The sequence below is a fragment of the Nyctereutes procyonoides genome, unplaced genomic scaffold (assembly GCF_905146905.1).
Source record: "Nyctereutes procyonoides isolate TBG_1078 unplaced genomic scaffold, NYPRO_anot_genome, whole genome shotgun sequence".
NCBI lineage: Eukaryota > Metazoa > Chordata > Mammalia > Carnivora > Canidae > Nyctereutes > Nyctereutes procyonoides.
The window spans coordinates 36,282,421-36,290,875 of NW_026575052.1; the positions used below are offsets into that span (position 1 = coordinate 36,282,421).

At 39.2% G+C, this 8,455-nt stretch overlaps 1 pseudogene; it reads right to left on the bottom strand.

The window, feature by feature from the left end:
• Nucleotides 1-2,265: 2,265 nt before the first annotated feature.
• Nucleotides 2,266-2,726, bottom strand: LOC129513569 (60S ribosomal protein L23a-like; annotated as a pseudogene).
• Between the last annotated feature and the right edge of the window lie 5,729 nt (nt 2,727-8,455).

An 8,455-nucleotide genomic window follows, 5' to 3' on the forward strand; every position in this document is an offset into this window, starting at 1 on the left:
TGACATTCCATCTAACTTTGGTTTTTCTGAGTCTCCACCAAAATACTTCCATAATGAGCAAAGCATCTTCTGGCGGAGAGACATGCTGCATAATCACCTCGTGAATATGAACCTGTGGCATTTTAGGTTTAGGTCATGCATTGAGGTTTAGGTCAAGCATTCACTCACTCAGTCTTTCAGTATCACAGGAGAAGAGGGATAAACCTTCCAGCATTCTGGTACGGGCTCCTCAAGAAGTGACTCAGAGATTTAGAAGCTTAACTGCAAGACATCAGAGAAATTCAAGTCACTGATCTTTCTTTTAGGGATATCTATCTACAGAGCCTAGAGGCACAGACACACCTGTCACTTGTCTTAGGAGATCACAGAAAGCTTCCAGACACTTGCCATGTGGGGAAACTCTTCCTCATGCTTGTGGTTTAAGAAAGCCCATGGTGGCTAGGCAAGAACTGAGATTTTCCAGCTATCTTGGGGCCACGATGGCCATTTTAGGAGCACAAAGCCCTCAATTCCCTGGTTTTCAAGAACCTCCATAAAGGAAGAAGAAAGAATTAGAGAACTCTCCTCTCACTGACTTTACCTATTTTCTACCTCTAGTTACCCCTGCATGGACAAATATACACAACACAGCACTATTCCTAAATCAGAACTTAGGAGTCATGGTGCATAAATCATCATGACAGCTAGAGCAATCTCAGTCCATCTGGTGACTGCTCATCTTTGGAGTATAAACTACTGAAATGAGTAAATAAGGTATGCAATGTAGCTGCAGAGTCCAACATTTTCCTACTTCGGTATCTCTTTCATTCTACAGATATGTCCCCAACTTTAAGTGCCACTTCTTTCTGGGACTGATGTCTTCTCTGTGGTCAGTAAGCCCCTATTGCCACACCCATGTCAGAACCTTCCAATCTATGCAAGGCTCAGAAATTTGTTCTTTTAGGCCTACCGATTTTCTGTCCAGAACCCTGCTAGTGTATTCCTGTGAGCCTGCTCACTGGTTGTGTGAAGCCAGTCATCTGTTCAAAGGAGATGGTGCGCCCAAAAGTTTCCTCCTCTTGAGGCCACCAGGGAGGACTCTTCATTCAGGCCCAACTCTCAGAGAGTCCCTGAGGCAATATCTCAGCTTTATTCTCTACCACCCCACATCGTGTCCAATCCTAGCACAGATATGAAATCACTCTCACTCTGAAACCTCACTAACTTAAGCCAGCTCTTTGCTTCTGTAATTCCTCTCCCCCTCCATCTTTCTCCCTTGGATAATGGCTCCCTCATTTAAATTAACTTTCACAAATACCTTAATTCACAAAAGCTATAAATAAAATGCTATCAATGGGAGTGGAGATGATATCAGAACAGGGGCACCCTGGAGAGAATTGGTGTCCTGACCCTTCACTAGGCTTTTTCAAATTCCCCAAAGGTGGCTAATTGCCTTTGACAGATTAGCCAAGGACCGCTTCTTTAGAGTAAGAAATCAAGGCCTCTGAATTATTCCAACAAAAAAAATCAAGAAGCATCTAACAACGATGAAGCTAAATTCATGCATTCTTAAGGAGAAGGGAAACTTCAATCACCCTCCATGTGCTTTGGAAAATTTATGAATAAATAAATATGTTAATGCAAATAGCTCCCTCAGAGGCTGGTTTGTAAGAGGATGCCCTGTCCTTAAACTAAACTGCATTCTAAAGCAACTCTCCCACCTGACAGGATATCCAGTGGAGTTAGAGAGTAGGAAGGACATTTACTCAGCCCATAATCCGAACATGTAATTGACGACAACCTCCAAAAGCATACTAACGTTGGACCAGGTACTATTACACTTTCAAGGGAATTGTGTCACCATGGTTGATTTAAAAACACATACAAGCAAGCATATGCCAAAATGAATATAATCACTTGTTCACATTCCCAGGATCTAAGGAAGGCAATATCCATGTTAAAAATCAAGAGTCAAGCCTAAACCTAACGGATTATTCATTGGAACCTGTTCAGTGGAACCACAGATTCCTAATTCCAACATGCTTCTCAGAAGAGCCGTGTTCAAATGGAAGAATCTAGGCTACCCACTCTTCACTCTGAGGAAATTCTAGGTGTCAGCGGGAAGGAAGGCTTTGTGGAAAGCAGTCCCAGTGGCCAAGAAATTAGAGTCCAAGAGAGTTTTACGATGAACCAAGTTATTTATTTATTTATTTATTTATTTATTTATTTATTTATTTATTTTGGTGAAAAAATTTATATTTAGATTTATAGCTGGCTGGACTCCGTTTAGATGATCCCAATTTTGGTGGCAACATCCAAAGCATCATAGTCAGGAGCCAGTCAAACATATGCTTTCTTTTCTCCATCAGGCCTGATCAAGGTGTTGGCCTTGGCCACATCAGTGTCATAGAGCTTCTTCACAGCCTGTTTGAGCTGGTGCTATTGGCCATCCACAATGAACACAAGTGTGTTGTTGTCTTCTATTTTCTTCATAGCTGACTCAGTCGGGGGAACTTGATGATGGCATAGTGATCAAGCTTGTTTCTCCTGGGGGCGCTCTTTTGAGGATATTTGGACTGCCTTCAGAGACCCAGGGTCTTGGGTCATCGGAATGTAGGTGACGTACAGATCTTCTTTATTTTGTGACAGTGCACACCTTTCAGCACCACTTTCTTAGCTTTCAAAGCCTTTGCTTTGGCTTCAGCTTTGGGAGGAGCAGGGACTTCCTTCTTCGCCTTCAGTGCCATCTTCGTGAAAGGGTGAGCGAAGTTCTACACAGAGCAGGTGATAAAGGTTCTAAAAATCATCCCTGCTTCATTTTTCTCCTTTCACTGGTGGTGTTCACAGCAATCTGGAACTGCAAGGCATTCTGGGAGCCTGGTAACTTAGAGGAGCAGCGGATGTGACAGGCTGAGGGGAGAGCACAAAGCATGAGGTGAGGGACCTTTCTGAATGGAATGTGTCCGGGCTGGTAAACCAAGAAAACCAGGAGGTTATTTTGATTCAACAAATGATTCTAGGGACGGTACTTTTTAGAAGCCTGTGCCTTAGTACACAAAATGAGTGTGGAAAGGAAGGTTCTATGGTAAAAGGGATGGCCTTTCTTCCAACGGCATGATGTGCTGATGAAAAGAGCAGTTTTGGGATCAGAGGCACTCGCCTGGCCTGGACTGGGCTGACTGGTCAGGGTGACAACAGGACACATGAAGCTTCTAGCCACCCCAGAGCCAGCAGAACTGGCAAAGCCTGGGTCCTGGAACTCCGCACTGTGTCTTTAGCCACATAACAGAGTGTGGGAGGCACTGGTACAGGGAAAATGCTATCCCATATCCATGGGATCCTCAAATATTGAGTACTTTCATATTAAATAAGCTAACTCAGATGCCAACACTCCATAGTCACTCAATCAGATGCAATGTTTTATTTATGATATCCTTGTTTATTTTACTTTCAGGGACTGATTTTTTTTATCATGCTACATTCCAGATTACATTTTCTAAATTTCACAATCTAGACTTTGTCATTGTAAATCAGAAACCCACACATTTAAACATCGCTTAATCATTAATGACTCACATGGGTATAATTTAAAATACATACACACGATTTAACTTTGCTTTCAGTACACAATGGAGATGAGTAAACTTCACAAAGCTCTCATATTTACAAAAATAACAACCCATGCTACTTTAACAGCAGCTGCCTAATAAATGAAATTGAAGCAATAAATATAATTGTAACATCTATTGGATAAGAAAAAAAGTAGAATCATGTGCACATATGGTCATGACTCATCATTTCCCTGACCTCTTCAGGAAAATGCGGAAAAGGCACCTAAATGAATGCTAATTCAGAGTTCAGACAAAAATCTTCCCAAGCAAAAATTCTAATTCTTGTTTTTTAGTTAGTAGGGAAAGTCAAGCACTAACATCATTTATAACTAGAATGTGATGGTAACAGATGATCCTTTTCCCCACTCCATACCTCTCTGCCAGGAATGTGAGATCCAGATGTCAGCTGTTCCATACTTAAGCCTCCATCTGGACTTTCTAGAAGATAATGGGCATAAAAGTACTTAGCATAACCCAGCAGGCACTCCATAACTATTATTTTCTCATCCCATCCTCGTTCCAACATTACTAACTCACCTGATCACAACTAAGTCTTGTTTCCTCAAGGCACTGGAGCTTGAAATGAAGTATGAACAAACTTCACTGTCTAAAGGAATATGCATAAACAAGAAGAGCTGACTCTTCTCTATCTCTTTTAAGTGTCCTGTGCCTATTAAAACCATTTTCCTTAGTTCTAACACCTGTCTACCAGCAAGTCACCAACATGGTCCTCTGCATCCTCTCTGCACACAGCATTATGTCACCGTCATCAGAATCCCCCATATTACCCTTGGAGGAATCCGCAGGAGATTGCTAGGGATCTAAGTATCAAAACTCAGAGAGGGAACATTTACTCCCAAGTGCTATCAAATACCATGACAGGAGGAATGGTGCAAAATGGCATTTCCTTTAGGATATATATATATATATATATATATATATATATACACACACACACACATATATATATATACACACACACATATATATATATATATATATATATATATATCCTTCGTTTTAACGTCACTTAGCAATAATATGAAGAGGAGGGAAAATCCATAGCCTACATCTCTACATGGTAGCCTTATTTATTGTGTTGCCCAATTCTGTCTCCTTTATTATGGATGACAGATTAAAAACCTATATATACCATGTTTTAAAAGCATGAAATGCTCTAAAAGCTCTAATGCATGAGTGCCACTCTTTTCTTTAACAGAAACATTGCAAAACATTAATACTTCACTGTTTTGGGAAAATGCACAAAAGAAATATCCCCACTGAGTTCTCTAGAGGCCTCTATGATGTTTCATATCTCTCACATAAAATACATCATGCATTCGTTCAACAGTTACTGTCTACCATGTACCAGGTACTCTACCCACCAGGTACTGAACTCACAAGAGTGAATAAGACAGAAATGGTCCCACAGAAATCACATTCTAGCAAGAAAGACTCAAACTAAGCAAGCTAAAACTCTTCTTAAAGTCTCTAAAAAGATGAGCAGGGTGTTGTGATGGAGATTACTACAAGAGAAGGAGCAGTCAGGAAGGGTCATTTTGAGCAGGTGACCTGTTATCTAACGCTTAAAGGACAAGAAGAAGCAACTGTGTAAAGAGTTGAAGAAAGAACATCTTAGGCAGTGGGAATAGCAAGTGAACTCTGTGTTAGAAGACACTGTAGATGTAGACCTTACCTGTGGCATTTGAGGAAGGAAGGCTATATGGCTTCGATGCGACCACATTTCTGTCTTCCTGCAGTCTTCTTTCTGTCACCCTGTGTATCATCTAGGAACACACACTGCACCATGACTCAAGAGTGTTCTTACACTGCCCTCGGAGGTCCTCCGTGTGATATCCAACAAGGGTCTCCCCCACCCCAAGTGTTGACTCTCACATGCGTAAAGAATTCACTAATAGATGACAACCAAAATGAGTCAGACTGACCTGGCTTTCCGAAACATGATCAGATTGCAAGGCTCACACAGCAGTTTTCAAGCTCTGCTCTGCAGAGGGTCACTCAAAGACCATTTTCGTATGAGGCCAAGAAAGTGGGGTACCACCTGACTATGACTGCTTTTATCTATTGAACATAGTGCAATCTATTCAAGATTTCATTTAATAAAAGAGTTTTGTGAGCGAAAGGGATATGAAAAGCACGGTTTCCAGACTGTTCTAGGACCTTTAAATGAATCCAAGTCTCCCAAATATGGGAAGATATGTTGGCACATGATGAATGTTTCCTCCAGGACACCTCCTATTTTTCTGTTTGCTAAACCTAAATCTCTTCTGTCCTGGTTCCCCAGCCCCCATCCTGTTTTGGTATGCTGACTTGCATCCAGTTCTCTGCCTATAAACTAGCTCATGAGCCAACTCCTTCTCCTTACTTAAAGACCAAAAACTCCACCAAAACTAAAACCAAAACCCAAAAAATCCTTAAAATTAAAATACAGAGATCATTAATGTATACAAATTAGCTCAATCCAGAAGCAAACATTTCTGACACTGATTCTAAATATGTTACCAATTTTCTGTGAGGAAAAAAATGAGAATAATAACAAAAATTCAGCTTGCCAACTTTTCAAAATAAATATGTGAAAATATGTAATGAAATCCAATATAAAATTAATCAAAATACATGCTATAGTCTCTTATTATGACCCTCTTTTATTGGAATATGTCTCCCCTCCTCCATCTGTCTGCTCTGAAAATAAAAAAATAAAAATAAAAGGAAAAAATAAGGATTGGAAGAACAGAGAAAAATACAGACTGGAAAAAGTAGAAAGAGAAAGGGAGTAGGATTGTTTACAGATAGGTTTAAAAAACAAAAGGTCATCTTTCAAACTTCCAAAAATTGCTACTTCTAAAAATCGTTAGTTTTCCCACATATATTATTGTATAGTGACTTCATATTAACAGTCTCCAGAATAAACGTCCTATAGAAGGTGTCCATCTCTAATTTCTATGAAAATTTTACTCATTGCTTCCAAGCCTAGACTAATCATTGCATCCAAGCTCAGTAGATTAATTGCTTTCGAAGCCCGGATGAACTGGTCTCTGCTGATTTGCAGGACAGCATTACACAGCTTTCTGGACTTTTCTTTTGGGGTTAGTTAAAATTAGATGGTAAGACCCCAAGGAACAAGGGGACTCATTTTGACTGTCACAAATGCCTGTGCCACCCAGAGAAGACATCTGGATTGTATTAGGTATGTTAGAAGTGCCCATTTAATGTCTTCATCAAATTTATTCTGTTATGATGAGTTCATTTCCCCAATGCAACTTTCAATCAGAGGTATGAAATCAGAATCAGCCGACTACGTCCCAACTTCCAATATGGTGCAATGAATGAGTAGAATTAAAGTCAACTAAGTCACCACTGATTAGAGAGTGAGAATCTCAGATCCACAAATCAATAGGATTCATATACATTGTGAAATCTAAAGAAATCAACTGTCATGTGACTCTAAAATGAACATACTTGGGACACCTGGGTGGCTCAGCAGTTGAGCATCTGCCTTTGGCTCAGGATGTGATCCCAGGATCCCACAGGAAGCCTGCTTCTCCCTCTGCCTAGGTCTATGGCTCTCTCTCTGTGTCTCTCATGAACAAATAAATAATTTTTTTTAAATGAGCATACTGAACACTAATACTCAAACTATTCTTCATTTGAATTCTATAGAGCTCATAAAGCCAACATGTATTCTCAAAAACAAGAGCAGGAATCATTTACTGGCCTATTTGCATATCAGCAGCCCATGGAAGGCTTTTGGTAACCATCATCCAACTATTCTACAACCTGTCAAAACCAAATTGATTAGTTGGATTTCCTCGGCTTCCTGAAACAAAAGGTAAATTTACATGTGCATATATAAGAATATGGTCCTTTGAATTTCCTTGGGAAGAAAACTTGTATTAAAACCACAAACATATGAAGAGAACTATTAGTTTTTGGTTATCTCTCAGAGCAGATCCAATGTTCATTTAACATTTCAGTACTTAATAATAAAGAAAGTTACTTCCGTGATCTCTACCTACTTCTTGAAATTCAAACCTGGGGATCCTTTGGATCTCTAGAGATATAGGTAGTGAGCTATTCAAGGAAAAGTTTGGAAAAGAGATTTTCAATGGAATAAGAAAACAGTCACCCCTCTGAAGAAATCTGGAAGGACACATTTTTGCCTCTTAAAATGTTTTGCCACATAACAATTTTAAGAGGCAAAAAACCCTCTTCCAGTTCTATCTCAGGCACATCTCCCATACTGGTGTTGCCAAATAGCCCTATACTGGCTTAGGATGAGGATGTATTTAAAGATGTTCACACATCTTTGCTGAGTCCCTCCTCCCCATGTAATGAGAACATGATATCCTCCAGCGAAATATTTGTGTCTTTGTAAGCCCATAGGTCCTGAGTTGTCCCTTATATTGCTTCACCAAGAAGGCAAGCCTACATCAGTTTACTTTATAAATACCGTTCTAATTAGAATTCTATCTGCATTCATCCTCTTGCAAAATCACATATAAATGAACAGGTTGCTTTTGTTATAATCACAATCTTATAGAAGCACTGGTATTTAAATATATTTAGAACAATGAAATAAGCCCTTGTTCTTAATAACTATTAAAAGCCAAATAGATCATAGTACATAAATAAATGAGGACTTTAAAAATACATACATGCTTATCAACCTCATATCAATACATAGATATTTTAAAAGTCATATAAAGTAATCTTGAAATATTAGAAGTTTGCATTTCTTCCTCTAAATTCTATAATTAGATGCTAAACTCATGAACCATTCCCATTAAACATAGTATATCTAGTAAAGTTTATTACAGTAACACATCACTATAATCAATATATGT